Source organism: Euprymna scolopes, chromosome 29 (assembly GCF_053919585.1).
Source record: "Euprymna scolopes isolate OS-2025 chromosome 29, ASM5391958v1, whole genome shotgun sequence".
Taxonomy (NCBI): Eukaryota; Metazoa; Mollusca; class Cephalopoda; order Sepiida; family Sepiolidae; genus Euprymna; species Euprymna scolopes.
The window spans coordinates 36,947,538-36,965,306 of NC_136510.1; the positions used below are offsets into that span (position 1 = coordinate 36,947,538).

The 17,769-nt window shown below is 34.4% G+C and overlaps 1 protein-coding gene and 1 long non-coding RNA gene across 12 annotated transcripts in view; one reads left to right on the plus strand and one right to left on the minus strand.

Annotated features, from left to right (window-relative positions):
- The window catches only part of LOC145252593 (uncharacterized), a 41,978-nt gene extending 36,735 nt beyond the window's left edge, over positions 1 to 5,243 (minus strand). Inside the window, exon 1 of the long non-coding RNA XR_013863624.1 lies at positions 2,621 to 5,243. This is a non-coding gene — a long non-coding RNA (uncharacterized LOC145252593). The remainder of the gene's footprint in view (positions 1 to 2,620) is intronic.
- LOC145252590 (cysteine and glycine-rich protein 1-like) overlaps positions 1 to 17,769 on the plus strand; it is a 390,115-nt gene that overhangs the window by 176,689 nt on the left and 195,657 nt on the right. For 10 of the 11 annotated variants that reach the window (XM_080112259.1, XM_080112264.1, XM_080112265.1 and 7 more), the window contains one exon: positions 13,240 to 13,495. The gene's annotated coding sequence lies outside the window, so the exon portion shown is untranslated. Of the gene's footprint in view, positions 1 to 11,719; positions 11,936 to 13,239; positions 13,496 to 17,769 lie in introns of those variants that run through there. The other variant, XM_080112268.1, reaches the window with a different exon arrangement.

Consider the following 17,769-nt stretch of genomic DNA (forward strand, 5'->3'; position numbering starts at 1 on the left):
TCACCAACTTTAAATGAGTAAAATATAATCGCATAATTATTGAAAACGTGATCATGTGATTAAAATTTTAATTAAATTGCCCACGTTGTTTAACAAATTAAAAAAATAATGCAAGATGTAGTATTACAATGATTAAATGTTTTATTTTATGATTTAAAATTAAAAACATTGAATAATAAAAATAAAATATTTGGTACTTATGTATTTTTTGTTGCTATGCTGAAATAATAATGTTATTATTTTGAAAGCCATTCTTAATATGGGGAGGATGTTTTGTAACTATTCTGTGCTTACACCTTACAGTTTAAAAAAAAAAAAAGATATTGTGAAACTTTAATTTAACCTGAAAAAACTATTTAAAAATAGCGTTGTATCAAAAACGCATAAGCACCAAATTTTGGTTTAATTTTACAGTAGATATTGTTCTCAGACGTATACGATGGCAGATGCTACCGTGCTAATTTTATATATATATATATATATATATATTCCAGTTTAAATTCAAGTTTCACAATATCTTTTTTTTTTTAATTGTAAGGTGGAAGCACAGAATAGTTATAAAACACCCTCAGCTCCTCCATTAAGAATGGCTTTCAAAATAATTACGTTATTTCAGCACGGCACCAAAAATACATAAGCATCCCAAATTTCATTTTTAAGGCAAAGGCAAGATAAGTTACTTTTCTATCTAACTTATCCAGTTAGATAGAAAAGTAACTTAGCTTGCCTTTGAAAACATTTACTTGTTATATATTTGTTTTTATTTTTAGTGTTTTTATTGGGTTTGTATTACTGTACACATTGATTCAAAAAAGTTGTCAAAAAACAAATGTATAACAAATATTATCAAAGGCAAGATAAGTTACTTTTCTAACAAACTGGATAATTTTTTAGTGTTTTTATTTAGTGTAAAATGTTTATTCAGCTAGAAAAACACAGCGTCTACCGCTATATTTGAAAATTACAAATAGTAGCAGACTCTGTTAAACATGTTAAGTTTAAGAAAATGAGTTAAAACTAAAAAAAAAAAACTGTACAAATTACTGTTAAATAACCACCAAATATGTCAGCCTATGTCACGGTAACATATATTGAGTTCCTAACAGTATTTTGTATAGCTTTTTAGTTTTAACTCATTTTCCCAAACTTAACATGTTCAACACAGTCTGCCGCCATTTGTATTTTTCAAATATACCGATAAACACTGCATGTTTTCAAACCGATTAAACATTTTACATTAAATAAAAACACTAAAATCTTATCCAGTTACGTAGAAAAGTAACTTATTTTGCCTTTGATAACATTTATTTGTTATATATTTATTTTTCAACAACTTTTTCGTATTAGTGTTTAGTAATACAAGCCCTTTTTATTTAATGTAACGTTAAACACTGTTTTTCAAGCCGACTTATCGGTATATTTGAAAAATACTAATGGTGGCGGACACTGTTGATTACGTTAAGTTTGGGAAAATGAGTTAAAACTAAACAACTATACAAAATACTGTCAGAAACCCACCGAATATGTCAGCCTATGTCACGGTAACATATGTTTGGGTTTCTGACACTGTTTTGTATAGTTTTTAACTTATTTTCCCAAACTTAACATATTCAACAGAGTCCGCGATCATTTGTCTTTTTCAGATACATCGATAAACACTGTTTTTCGAGCTGATTAAAAATTTTACATTAAATAAAAACACTAAAAAATCATCCAATTGGGTAGAAACGTAAATTATCTTACCTTTGCTTTCATTTATTTGTTTTTGGACAACTTTTCGAATCTGTGTATAGTAATGCCCCCTCCTCACCCAAATACTAATTAAAAACACATTTTTTAATACAAAAAAACAAAAAAACTCGATTTAGCGTTTCAACATTTTAGCAACGTTCAGTTTAATCCACTGATTGTTGATAGTCCAAGCCATAATTGACGGAAACTCCCAAGGATCCGGATCCAATTTCCAATTTGGCAAGAGTACCATTTTTTTTTTTTTTTACATTCCCCCCCCCCCAATCTTTTTTTTTTTTTTTTAGTGGATTGCTGTACTAAGAATATAAGAAACATGCATTTTCTCTTTTTATTAGAATTGTCCATTACACCAAATTGAGCCACAGCAACGCGTGGCAGGGTACAGCTAATGTGTGTGTGTGTATATATATATATATATATATATATATATGAGAGAGAGAAAATAAGTTAAGAGCACAAAGTTACATAGGAATTCTATTACATTATCAAGTCAGTTACAGAAATAGGAATAAGGGAGAAACCTGTTTAGGCCATGTCATTCCGAAGCGTTCTATATATATATATATATATATATATATATATATATATATATATATAATGAGGGAATAAATATTTAATTAAAAATGGAAAATTTATGTTGCATCGTTTATTCCTTGTTGTATACATATTTGCATGCAATAAATATTTGGATCTGTTTCGTTTAATGTGCGTGCATGCATAAGTTGGTAGAAATATATGCTGGGAAAAGCGGGGCGGTATTCATTACCTAACTTATTTCCCGAGTCAAACATGTCAAAAGAGTTTACCTAAGTATATTGTTGCATACGACGATGATGCTTGGTCTCGTGAAATGAAAAGATAAGCTTACTTGGCCGGTCCGCTGCTTCTACCCAGGGTGGTTGAGTGGTGAACTCTTCCGGTTTCGGTGTCTGGCTGGATCATTAAATACAATCAATGAAACAACTTGGAAACGATTTTACATGAACCATTTTGTTCTTTATTATATTTTATGTCCGGACATAATTAGAGAGATGGAAATTGGCAAAGTCTTAACATTGGTCATTATTTTCAGAGCTACATGGTGTCCGTTCCAATTAAGGATACATTCTTTGCAATCAATTTAACGATGGCTTTGTGGCGCTCATGATGAGGTATAGTCTCTGGAGGTTCACCAAAGTAGGATAGGAATCTACGATACCACTAAATCTGTTGATATTTATTCTGTTTCTGCTCTTGCACACAAGATGTCCTCCACGAAAACAGGTTTCAGACATTAGGAAGATCCTTCATTTTATTTACCTTTCCAGGAGGTTAGACACAAGGTCAGGGGTTAAGTTAAAAATTCAGTGCACTAGAATTAGCACACTCTGGCCTACAAAAATTGCATGAGCAGACCCGTCGACATTTCTTAGTAAGGACCATTCAGGCGATTACCTATAAAATAACCACCTCTCCAAGAGAAGGTAAAGCTTGGGAGGCGCTTGAGCTACCCAGAAATGCTGACGGGGCTGCTCAGGCATATTTTTGTAAACCAGAGATTACCTCGCCTAGTGTGCTGGCTTATAAATGCTATGACCGACCCTTGCGTCTTCGATGGAATCGTGAATGTTTGAATTATGTTGAAGAGTCAACATAGGGCAGACCTGAATGAACTATCATGACTAATTATACGGCAAATTCACTTGGTGCTGGCTCAACTCACCCAGAATGAATGCTGTCATAAGTATAAGTAAGCAATACATAATCTCGCTCATTTTTTGAGATATTTTGAGCACTAGATCAATCTTGTAATACTGATTAAGCAGTGACAAAACGGTTCAACAGTTGGTTTGTTGCTGTCAGGCTGAAGTATAATTCTGTTCAGCCCTAGGCGATTCACCTTGCCAGGCTTTACTTACTCTTTAAGAAAGTATTAGTTTATTACTAATCACCTGTGTGTAGCCTGATGCAGAAGATGGTAATAAATATATATGGCACACTTGGCGTTCTCTCACTGAGAAACAAAATCTTATTCTATTCCTCGAATGTTTCCGCATTTCCGTTTTCACATACATTTTTTTTTTCTCTTGCATTTCACCGTTTGATGTCTTGAACCAGTTGATATTCACTTCCTATCTCTGTCCTATTTATTAAGGTCACTTAATATATGTAACAGTTACATATAATAAAATATACATAGGTTGAATTAGAAATAAAGAAATCTTAATAATAAAAAGATTACTTGCATTGAAAGTTTGACACAAGGCCGGGTTTTTAATGTGGAGGAAAATCCAGCTCTCCAAAAAAGGAGCACTCTGGATTCAAACAAAACAAAATTTTCTCCATGTAGGATTTCTGTATTTTTTTATTTTATGGCCCTAAAATAAAAATTTACATAAATGCATATATTTAATGGTTTCAAACAAACAGTGAAAATACCCTTATTTATTTAAACGTGCATACCAGAGTCCATATAGGGAGATATCAATCATACCAGTTATTATAGGTGCCACAGGGCTTATGAAGAAGAACCTACCTAATATTCCTGGTGAACCAAGTGTAAAAGAGATCCAGACAATTGCACTTAAAGGAACAGCGAGGATACTAAAAAGAGCTCTCGGTTGGTTTCAATAAAAACCAGGGCAATGTTGGCAGCTGGTTTGGCTGCTCTATACCCAGAATTACAAGCTTCAAAGAAAATGAAAAAAAAATTCTTGATTGAAAAGAACAGAACAATGGCTAATTAACAATACGCTACGTAAAATGCTTTGCATGTCTGTGTTTTTCTAACGATAACGCTTTTATGGATCGAAAATTAGAATTTACATACATGGATATATTCATCTATAAAACATAAATAGATAGGTTTATTTATTTTTAAAAAAAAATCTGCATCGTGATTGCTCTTTAAACCATTGTAATAAAAGTTATTTTTGTAACTGAATGCAAGTAATCATAATGATTCATTTTGAACATAAAATAAAAATACTCTGTGTTTCAAATAGATTTAATCTATAAATATAAAAGCGAAAATGTATGTGTGTGTGTGTGTTCGCTTTTTCTGTATGTCTACAAAAGGCTTTTTTCAGAGAAGCGGTGGGTCGGTTCACAACTTTTTAAAACTTTTTATATCGCATATAAATCGTAATATCTCACAGTTAACAACGAAGCTCGCCTGTCTATTTAATTTGCTCGATTTCGGGAAGATAAATATTCAACATTTGTCGCTCGCCGCATGTGGGTTAGTCTTTTTCCTATAACATCTTGGGGGGGAAAAAAAATTTTAAAAAAGCGTTCCGCAGTAAATGAATACTATCCCGCAGTCAAACTTGACCTCATTAACTCATTAAAACGAGCACCTGCTAAATCCAAGTAATGAAATAAATTCAAACGTGTTTCCGTTAGCATCTCGCGGTGGGGCAATCGTTAACGTCACACGTTTTTGTTTTCACACTTTAATTTACAACTTTGCCTCAACGGTTCGGGTTCGATCCTCATACTTTTTTTTTTTTTTTTTTTTTTTTTAACCCCCACCCCACCCCCAGAGTTTCCACACACACACACACACCTCCAAACACCCGGGAAACGCCGGGTACCCCTCGCTAGTGTATCATAAATCTCACCTATCTGTTTAAATGTATGTATGTATGCCTGCCTAAAATTTTCGTCAAAGGCGACGGATTTTCACGTGATCGGTATCGTTTTGAAGCTCGGCCCTTTGGACGACAAATATCGAAAAATTGATTAAAAACATTAATTCTTTCACCCTCAACCGGGCCCTTTTCTACAAGGAGGGGTTCGCTTTTTTTTTTCACCGATATTTTCGAAAGTCATCCTCTTTTTAATTGTCTAGCCTTAATTTAAACCTTCGCCACTTCTGGTTTGGCAATGGACGCAATGGCAAAGACGTCACTTTTTTTTTTTTATTTATTTTTTCACCACATTCTTTTCCTCCTTTGCAGTTAGGGTTTAAGCCTGCCTACCTACTACCACTTTTTTTTTTCTTTTGCTCAACACCCACCTCTAAACACCTGGGCATCCAAGCTAGTATATAGTTAAAGTACTTTTTTGTTATTAATGCTATTGTTTGTATGGATAATATTACCAAACAAAAATATGAACAAAAATAGCAGCTTAGTGCATTAACGTTCATATTTAGCTGCCTTATACAGCAAAGAAATTATGATTTCTATGGAAATTGCCCCAAACAAGGCATGAAGCCACTTGATGTAGGAGTTAAAAGAGAAAAAGATAGATGACTAATGCAAAGACGAAAGTTTCCTATTGATCTTAGTCTTGAAAAAAAAATCAGAGCTATAAGTAGGAGATAAACAGTCAGCAGAAGGAGAGCTCCACAAACCTACAGTTCATGGAAATTGGGGGCAGTTATAAGAAGACATAAAAACAGCGAACTGAAATTAACCAGACACACCTTATTGCATTACTACAATGGATTCTTCCCAACATTGCTTATGTTAATGGCAGTAACAGATAGTTGCTATGACAAGCCAGAAGCAGTCTCTGACAACCCATTACTTCTGAATCTTGCTGTAAATAAATTCTCTTAACTCTACCTTCTTGTTGTCTTATTTATTTTTGGTCCTTTAAGGCCACAAGAGAAATATGGTTACCTTGTTAGTGTTGCAAAATTTTTGCCATCAATAAAGGGTATGGCCATAAAGATTTGAACGATTCTGTTTATAATCAGGTAATGTGAACGAACCAATCAGATATTAGAATTACTTTATAAAATATACTCGATCTCTTTTCGTCTTGACATGAAAAGGGATTACACTCTGCTGATCTTGACTGGATTAATACTTCTAATTCTTGACAATTCAGAGCTTCTCTGACTAGATTGCTGCTGCTATATTTTGCTTGAGATGATCATATTTAATATGCATAATTGGATGCAATGCTTTTACCATTCCTTTTTTTTTTAATCATTTTTTGGTCACCGACAAAAGGAGGGTGGACCTGTAAATTGACCCTTGTTTGTTCGTCCATTTGTCTGCCTGCATTTTTCTCGGTAACTACGTTTTGGGATTTTTTAAAAATTTTGCACAAACAGTAAACATGATTAAAAAGGTAATAGAACGGATTTTTCTAGAAAACTCCGGTGACCCCCCCCCCGGTGCCTTTCGGGTTAAAATGGCTAAAATTGATACTTTTGTGTTTATTAAAAAAAAAAATTGATGCCTTGGATTTTTATAAAACTTTCTGAAAAGTTGTAACGAACTGATTTCTATATAATTTTGTTTGTACTTCACGATAACTCTTGGGTTTTCCCCAGGTGCTCTTTTTAAAAACACTCCATTTTGGGGACTATTTTACCATATTTGTCCAAAATTTTCTGTGTATGTCTAATCAGCAGTTTTGCCTATATTAAGGCCTTGGGGATTTTTAGGACTAAATTGGGTGGGGGGTGGAGGGCAAATGATGGACTTAGTCATTTCTTTTTTGCATGGTGCAGAACTCAAATTTACATGTTAAGGCTTAAAATTGCACAGTTTGTTTATTTTCACCAGGATCTGACGTCCCCCTGGGGACTTTTGGTGCTAAATGGGGGGGGGGCAATGCTGAATTTTTTCATGCCTCGTTCACGAGGGACCATGCATGCTTCAATTTTTTTTTTTTTTTTTTTTTTTTTTACAAGAATGGCTTTTTTCAAGAGTTAGTAGATGAACAGTCAGGAGGAAAGCTCCACAAACACACGAAACTTGGTAGATGAGTTCTTACAATTTTGGCTTCCATGCACACATTTCAATCCTATACTAGACTACAATACGACCATCCAACAATGGATTGTGTAAATATCTCCACTAGATGATCTGTAAAAAGTTGAATATCGAATGCAACAGCAAATCCTGGGAGCATCTATTATATAAATCTCACCGGTCTGTTGAAATGTATGTATGTATGTATGTTTGTATGTCTGCCTAAAACTTTAGACAGAGGCGATGGATTTTCACAAGATCAGTATCGTTTTGAAGCTCGACCCTTCGGACGGTAAATATTGAAAAGTTGGCTAAAAACATTAATTACTTCACTCTCAACTGGGTTCCTTTCTACAAGGAGGGGTTTGCTTTTTTTGCTGATATTTTCAAAAGTCATCCCCTCTTTTCAATTGACTAGTCTTAATTTAAACCTTCACCACTTCCGGTTTGGCGATGAACGCCACAGCAAAAACATCACTTTTTTTTTTTTTTTCTTTTTTTCTTTTTACATTCTTTTTCTCCTTTGCGGTACAGGTTCGAGCCTGCCTGCCTACTACTTTTTTTTGCTCAACACACACTGTCAAACATCCGGGTACCTAGGCTAGTATACTAGAAAAAAGTCCAAAATAAGTCATACATCACCTACTATGACTATCCAATTGCTACCGAGAAAACGGAGCCATAAAACTTGAAATAGTGATTTGGGACAAGGAGAAAGAAGCAACCTTAGTAGAAGTTAGTGTCCACAATGATGCTGAGTTAAACAGAGCTAAAAGGGAAAAGATAACGAAATACCAAGGTCTTATGTATGGCATGAAAAGAAACTGGAATCTTAGGAAGATCTTCATCATTCCAATAATTATATGAGCAACTGGATTCATGAAAAAGAATTTTAAAAACTACCTGGCAAATATACCCGGTGAACCAAATGCAAGAGAGATTCAAACAATTGCACTTAAAGGGAAGTCAGAATTTTAAAAAGATCTCTTGGTTGAAATATCCGAGTTAACAAGTGAATGTTTGGCATCTGGTAGGATGCTCCATCCTCAGCTTGAACAAAATGATAAGAAAATTAAAAAAGAGACTCGGTTTTCACTTTGTGGTATACTTTGTTTAGTCCCAGTCCTGTGAACTAAATTAATCGTTTGTTTAGCAACATTAGCCATGCAGACATTAGCACTATCAACAACAACAAAAAAAATCAACATTATACATAATATGCATATACTGTAAAAAATAAATTTCTGTATTAAGATATCTATTCTGTTGACGTAATTTATGTTTGTCACTGTGCACAGTAGATGACGTTAAAAAAGGAATGACGTCATCCAAAACTTAAACAGAGTTGGAAGACACAGAAAACTTGATACCACAGAACGGCATCCACTCGAACTAATTGAAGACTCCAACAATATCCTTTCTGATGTCATAATTACAAAAATAAAAGTAGCACAACATTACGCATTAAAAAGGTCATGAGTCATCTACTTGTATAGTGGATATATATATATATTTTTTTTACACGGGAATCACCACTTATCAAGGCCCAGAGGCCACTTGAGGATAAGGGTTAATGGGTATACATTAGTCAATGTGATTATAGCGTTTTTAACATAGGTAGTGGAATTTTTGTAAGTTGGATTACATAGGGGGACGGTTCATCAAGAACTTCTTTACATTGGACTTGAAGACAGATTGTATTCAGCTGGGAAGCAGGCTAGCGGGAGAGAGTTCCACAGGCGTGCAGTTCTAAGAAAGAACCTCCGCTCATGGAATCTACATTTAGGTTTAGGCACAGATAAACAGTGTTGGAAACTATTGGTAGTGGATCTGGCTAGAAGAGTGTTTTTAGTGAAAGTTTGGCGAGGGAGACATAGATTGACGCTCGGACGAGCACCAGACTAGTTCCACAGATTTGGGTCAAAGAATGGATATTTGTTTTTCTAGATTTTAGTTAAGAATATACCAACTTTGCGGATGTTTTATAGTTTGTTTTTTTTTAATTTTTATTTGGAACTGGGCACACACACACACACACACAACGGCTCTTTATATAATAGATATACTACATGAAATGTCTATAACTGAGAAAAGAGTGGATACTATACTGATAAAACTGATATTTTTTGTTATTGCGTTTCTCCCCTTGCACACTGGATGACGTCAGAATAGTGTCCTCCATTGGAGCAGGTTTCAAACATTAGCAAAACTCCTTCATTTAACTTTCTAGGAAGCTAAACACAAGGTCAGGGGTTAAGTTAAAAATCCAGTGTACTAGGATTATCATTTTCCAGCCTACAAATACGCCTGAGCAACCCCGTCGTTATTCGCTTGTAGGAGCACCTCAGGCGATTAGTGACAAAGAAGATAAAGCCCAGAAGAGTGGATCTCCTCAGACTGGACAGGGCTATATCTCAGCTTGACGGCAACAAAGTTTCTGTCGGACTGATTTTCGACTAGCACGAAAAGAAATAAGTTGTTTAGCATGAAGATCCTTTATAAAGTAACTAAAGGATAACGTCATCAAACAGAATCTAGATGAGCTGTGACTCAAAGCGTCACGGGTCGTCTATGTAAACAGTGATTGTATTTAAATATACTCGACAAAATGTTTACATCTGGAGCATCTACTTAACAAAGTTTCCATTGTTAATTACTTTCTTTTTTATGTAACTGACGACGAACAACTAACACTAATAATAATACTAATACTACTAATAATACTACTACTAATAGTACTAATACTACTAATAATAATAATAATAGTAGTAGTAGTGATATTCTAATATATATCGTATTTGTACATCACTCTTTATACACATTCTAAGAAAGTGGTCGGCCAATCAGCAAAGATGAAACATGTTTTGACTTATTATAAAATGAATTGTTCCAAAGTTCTTTTTCTTTTTACCTTTCTTATTTTTCTCTCTCTTTCTCTCACTGTATCTCCCGTTATTTTGCTTCCTCCCTCTTTCCCTCTCTCATGCCCTCTTTCTCTTTACCACTCTTACGTTCCCACCGACTTTCTGCCCCTTCCGCCCTCTTTTTCTTTTCTCTCTCTATCCCTCTACATTAATGAGAGAGAGAGGTGAAATATATATCATTCTACAACTCTCACAAATATATCCCCCTTTTCTTGCCTCTCTCGCTTCTTTTCCCACCCCTCTTTCTCTCTCCTTTTCCCACCCCTCTTTCTCTCTTCTTTTCCCACCCCTCTTTCTCTCTTCTTTTCCCACCCCTCTTTCTCTCTTCTTTTCCCACCCCTCTTTCTCTCTTCTTTTCCCACCCCTCTTTCTCTCTTCTTTTCCCACCCCTCTTTCTCTCTTCTTTTCCCACCCCTCTTTCTCTCTTCTTTTCCCACCCCTCTTTCTCTCTTCTTTTCCCACCCCTCTTTCTCTCTTCTTTTCCCACCCCTCTTTCTCTCTTCTTTTCCCACCCCTCTCTCTCTCTTCTTTTCCCACCCCTCTCTCTCTCTTCTTTTCCCACCCCTCTCTCTCTCTTCTTTTCCCACCCCTCTCTCTCTCTTCTTTTCCCACCCCTCTCTCTCTCTTCTTTTCCCACCCCTCTCTCTCTCTTCTTTTCCCACCCCTCTCTCTCTCTTCTTTTCCCACCCCTCTCTCTCTCTTCTTTTCCCACCCCTCTCTCTCTCTTCTTTTCCCACCCCTCTCTCTCTCTTCTTTTCCCACCCCTCTCTCTCTCTTCTTTTCCCACCCCTCTCTCTCTCTTCTTTTCCCACCCCTCTCTCTCTCTTCTTTTCCCACCCCTCTCTCTCTCTCTTCTTTTCCCACCCCTCTCTCTCTCTCTCTTCTTTTCCCACCCCTCTCTCTCTCTTCTTTTCCCACCCCTCTCTCTCTTTTTTCCCGACCTTCTCTCTGCCTCTCTCCTCTTCCCGCCCTCTCTCTTCTTTTCCCGCCCTCTCTCTTCTTTTCCCGCCCTCTCTCTTCCATCTCCGCCCTCTCTCTTCCATCTCCGCCCTCTCTCTTCCATCTCCGCCCTCTCTCTTCCATCATTTCACCTCTTTGTCACTCTCTTTTCACCTCTTTGTCACTCTCTTTTCACCTCTTTGTCTCTCTCTTTTCACCTCTTTGTCTCTCTCTTTTCACCTCTTTGTCTCTCTCTTTTCACCTCTTTGTCTCTCTCTTTTCACCTCTTTGTCTCTCTCTTTTCACCTCTTTGTCACTCTCTTTTCACCTCTTTGTCACTCTCTTTTCACCTCTTTGTCACTCTCTTTTCACCTCTTTGTCACTCTCTTTTCACCTCTTTGTCACTCTCTTTTCACCTCTTTGTCACTCTGCATGTCTGTTTTCGCCTCTCTCTTTCTTTCATCGCCTCTGTCTTTTCTTTTTTCTTTTTTTTATTTTCCTCTTTCTCATTTGTCCCCCTCCTTATATTTCCCCTTCTTTTCTTTCTGTCATGCGTAAATCTTATTAATTTATTCATTTGATAGCTGATTCACTCACCATAACGATGGATTAATGTATCATAAGGTTTTATTTTAATATTTTCATTTTTTTTTTTTTTTTTTTTCTCTAGTAAGACCTTCTTCGTCATAGAATTAAATGGTTACAACACCCCTTCTCCGGCATCCAACGTTTTCTAAAAGTTTTCATGTTTTTTCTTTAATAATTATTTTGTTTATTTCATATTGAATGAAAAGATTTTAAATATTAACTTTTTTTTTTAGTTTTCATTTTCATATTTAAAATCTTCCGCTTTTTTTTTTTTTTTTTTTTTTTTTTTTTCGTAGAACTAGTTCCATTCGAAATGACTTTATTTATAATGAATTTTTAATTTTTTTTTTTCTTGGAAATTTTATTCATTAGTATAATTTTTTAAACGTTTTGTTATTTGTAACTTCTGTTTTCATTTCAAATTATCTAAAGAGTTCGAGGTTTGATTCGTTTTCATTTTCCATTCAAATTTACGATTTCACCTTCACAAAACTTTTGTGAATTTTTTCCTGATGAGTCGAACAAATGATTCGGTTTTCATTTTATTCAAAAACATTAATTTCTAATTTATTGACTCTAAATATTTTCTGTTTTCTGCTAAAATTACAGAAAAATAAAAATCTTTTTTTCAACTCCATATTGTTTAGTTATTTCTACCCCCCCCATCTATTTTTCTTTTTTTTTTTTTTTTTGTTGTTGCTTTTTATTTTTCTATTTGCTTCTCTATTCTGCTTTGTCTTTCCCCCCTTTCTCTCGTCTCTCTCTCGTCTTCCTCTTTTTCTTCTATCTTCTCTCTGTCTATATCTATACACACATACAAATCTCTCTCTCATATATATATATATATGAATGATTACTTCATTTAATCACAAATTATTATACGGGGATATAATTTTATGCATAAATCTTCAGTATTTACTTCAACAGTGCTCAATACATAGGTAGAGCTAGGTAGTAAGTTATGAAAATATATATGACAATTAAGCTACACAGAATAAGTCTGACGAATTCTCACTAGAATGAAACACATAATATTCTGTGACCTTAACTGCCATATATATATATATATATAATCTTTTATCTCCTCTCTTTGTTTTCTTTCTCTGTCAGTCTATCATTATAACTTAATCTTTTATTTTTATTTTTTACATTTTCCCTCTTGTTTTTCTCTTATCACTTTTTATTTCTCATTTACCCCCCTCCCCCATTCCCCCAATCCTCTTTAATTTTATCAGATTTTTATGTTATTCTGATATTAATCAAAATGCTTAATACATTCTCTTCATTCAATTCCTATTTCAATAACATTGCCATCTCACTCCTCTTTCTTCATTCTACAGGTTTGAAGTGTTTAATTGACTTTACCTGCCAATCTTCTCCATCTCACCTGTCCATTCACAGCTTCTATCGTTCTGAAGCTGCTGCTGCTGCTGGCATTTATCATTTGGAAGTACCAGCTGAACGAGGATTCTTAATATTACTAGAGTTGTAATAACGAACATTATTTCTCTTACTGGATCAAACCTACAAGATCATCTATCGTTTGGATCCTCCTTCAAACAGAATTAAAGTTGATATATATTCCTGGATAGTCTGGTAAGTTTTGTTTTATTTTACCCTCTCTTTCTCTAATATATATATATATATATATATATATATATATATATATATATATATATATGAGCAAACAATTAATAAAATATGTTAAAAAAACACTTTGAAATGAGTTAAAAACATATTTAATCTGAAAAGGAAACACTAGATAAATGGATAGTCCTTAATCCGCTGAGTTTAGAAGAAATAGATCTTTGACTTACTTGTTGTTTCATCAAATACTTCTGCATGCAAAATCCGATCCCGCATTTTGCTAATTCCTACCCTCTGATGAGAAGGAAAGTATTTCTTCGAAACTCTGCGGATTAAGGACTATCCATTTATCTAGTGTTTCCTTTTCAGATTAAATATGTTTTTAACTCATTTCAAAGTGTTTTTTAACATATCTTATTAACTCATATTATTATTGCTCATATTATAAACTCTATTTCCTATTTGGTTTTATCAAGCTTTTACATCTGGCTGAGATAATTTTATAAATATTAATTCTTTAATATTTATAATATACTTTAATTTTACCATCTTGGATCATTTTGGTAAATTTAATTGTAATTTTTATTTTATATATATATATATATATATATATATATATATAGTCATCCACATACAGTACTGTTTCACAGCTCATCAGTGCGGCTAGACAGGAAGCTACCTTGTGTGTGTATGTTCCACCACAAAAGTTAGTGAGTAAAAATAAACTGCAGGACAAATCCATTTCATATATTTAGGGGAATTGAGAAAGCAAATCGCAAGTCAGACAAGTCTTGAATATATTTCCATGAGATGTTTTTTCTTTCTGCTTTCTACACGTGCAATTTTGTGTCCGATTTTGAAACTTTCCAGTTTGAGTTGTTTTTTTTTATTGATTTTTTTTTAATTTATATTACAACTTCATCGATTCAGGTATTATTTTATAAGTTTTTTTTTTCTCAATTAATACTTTGATGGAGGATATACATTCGTCTCTCTCTCTCTTTCCATCTCTTCCTCATATATATATATATATCTTTATTTCTTTTAGTCTGTCTTTACTGCGCCGATCTGGCTCACATTTTATGATTTTTTTTTTTTGTTATAAGGTGCAGCAAACTAAGTATTATAGTATCCATTCGATACATGGTTAGGGGCTAATATTTCATGGAAAAATGAGCACAAATTTTACCATATTCAGTCATCAATTTTGCAAAAAGCACTCCTTCTAAATCAATAGTCTATAACTTTTGCCCGTTTTTAACAGGCTAAAAGTATATATAATTTTACGTGCATAAAAGTATACCTATGGATATGTGTGTTTCTGGCTTTTAGCCGTCGTCAGCACAGGTTAGGATTGAACTCATGACATCAATATCTGTATTCGGATACTTTACCCATGTACAAAAGTCGATCACCACTTTAATGCACTTTTTTCTTTTTTTTTTTTTTTTTTTGTCGCTTATAAAGTTAAGATTTGTTGTTGGCATTTTTTTTTTAAGCAATATTAACAACTTCGAAACTATGCTATTATTTTTTCCGCTACCATGGCATTTTTTTGTTTTGTTTTATGAGCTATAAGCTCTTACTGTTAATCCTAAGGGCGATCTAATATATATATCTCTCTCTCTCTCTCTCTCTCTCTCTATATATATATATATATAATGAATAACAATAAGAGCTTATAACTTTAAAAAAAAAAACGCTAAGGTAGCAGAAAAAAAAAATAACAGCGTTTCAAAGTTGTTAATATCACTAAAAAAATGCCAACAATAAATCTTATCTATGAGAGAATTGAGTATTTTTGTTATCAGTTTCCTGGGGAAAAATGAGTTACATGACCAGCTCCATGTAAATGTGGTATAATTTCCCCATTAGTAATGGCAGGTTCTCAGTTAATTTGGGTCTTGGTGTTGAGTCTTCCTAAATCTGTCTACACTGGTGTGTTCCTATTTACAATGCCTCCCCACGGGACAGAGTTAGACACCAGGGTCGTTTTTTAATGTGGAGAAAAGGAACAAAAATAAAAATTGTCTCAGTCGTGAAGGATTTCTCCTCCACTGACAGAGAACAAGAAATTGAAGTGCAGCATCTGTTTATTTATTTGCTTCCCCACTGAGCAAATTAGGCACAAGGCCGTTTTTTAATGTGGAGAGGGAGGGGGAGGGAAAGGGGGATCCAGCTCCCGAGAGGTGGGAAATGGGAGCTGGATAGTAACTGTGGTCGTAGGGATCACCCTACCTTGACCAAGTTCAGATATGTGGGGTTACCCCCCACATATGGTCTTTGCTAGTCATAGCTGGTCTTTGCTTGCAGCATCTGCCGGAACAGATGGTATTTATTTGCTCCCCCACCGAGCAAATTAGGCACAAGGCCAATTTTTAATGTGAGGAGTGAAGGGAGGGGAAAGGGAAAAGGGGACCAGCTCCCGAGAGGTGGGAAATGGGAGCTGGTTAATGGTCAGGCATGTGGGGTTGCCCCCACATCTGGTCTTTGCTAGTCATAGCTAGTCATAGCTTGCAGCATCTGCCGGAACAGATACTACACTTTGATCTTGTTTATATATTTTATTGCTTTTAAAATTTTGTAAATACGAAAAAAAAACAAAAGATTATCAAACAACAAAATTAGGCACAAGGCCCTACAAGAAATTGGGAAGGGTTCAGGGTCTTTGTGACTAAAGTGATTAAAAAGTAATAAATGTAGACTTTGGAGTCTTACTCCCGAAGGCCAAGTATGTCTACACTGGTGTGTTATGAATGAGATATGATGTCTGTGGATAAATGTATTTTATGTGTATGTGCTCTCCTTCGTGGGTAGGACACTCTAGTGGACAATGGGGTAGTTTTCACTAAAGCAGTACTCTTCTGTAGAAGGGTAAGTACTTTCCATTATTAATGCTGTGCGTGTATATATATATATATATATATATATATATATATATATATATTATAAGTGTTTGAATTTGAATAAAATCTAACTTTAAAAAGCTAGTACAATGGAGGATTTTTTTTTTTTAAATAAATATTTATAATCAAATTTTTGGTGATACAATACCTTTTTCAAGAATGAAATTATTTTTTCCCTTTTTTTAAAGTTTTTGTCTTCATTCTTTCTTGTGGCACGGTATCACGACAAAAGTAAAGCTGGTACAGACTCTACTTTTCTGGTAATAACATGCAAAAAAGGGGGAAAAAAACTAGAAACTGATTTTATTCCTGAAGTTGTTACGTATATTGCCGGAAATTTGATAGACAAGTAAATGTTTGTTTAAAAACTTAGCATTCTACTGATTTTTTTAAATTTATATATATATATATATATATATATATATATATATATATATATATATATGCCAGCTTACTATCCTTTGACAATGTTAGTAACTTTAATTATTTGAAAGCAAAGTGTAAAATAATAAATATTTTATTCATAAGATTAAAATAAATTGTTATAAAATAATAACTTATTTTTTATGGTAATCTATATTTACAAAATTATTTGAAGTAGTTTCAAAAACAGATAATCAGATGATTTAGTAGTAGTAAAAAAAAAAAAAAACTATGCACGCACGCACACACACACACACATATAGATGTGCCCCTTTTTACTCCCTTCTCCCTCATACATTTAACTTGTCCCCATTACCTGTCACCTACCCCTTCCATACCTTACATCTCCATGTTTTCTCCTCACATACTCCACTCACTACATACAACTTATACTTTCTCCCATTGATTACCTCCCATGTTTCACTAAATAAAATGTTGACTACCTAATAATTCATATTTATACCAAATGAATATGGTCGAACAAACCATGAAAGACAAAAACAATCTCACCCATGTTTATGACAGATGCCATTCGATAACAATTTTACACAAAATCATCAATAAAACGGTTAGAATTCTGCTAATTATTGGACAACACTCTCACTGAAAAACTGAGTGTGGCAGGTTCGAATAGTTTGCGGGTTCGACCATGTTGTGCGCAGCACCCCAGAAGAGTTCATCCACGAAACGATATCTCCAGAACCACTCCAAGGTTGACGAAAATGCTTGGGAGGTCAGCTAAAGATGTGGATACACGCTATCAAACCTGATTCACAGATCTACAGTGTTCGTTGCCGCATACGATTGTGCATGGTTTGCGTTCAATTGGGATGCTGTTTTGATTAGGAGATGAGCTGGTTCAGCCCATCCCGGGTGAATGTTGCCTCAAGTCAAAAGGTCAAGTTCTACAGAACCACTTTAATCTAACCTTGACCTTGTGTGTAACCGCTTGGA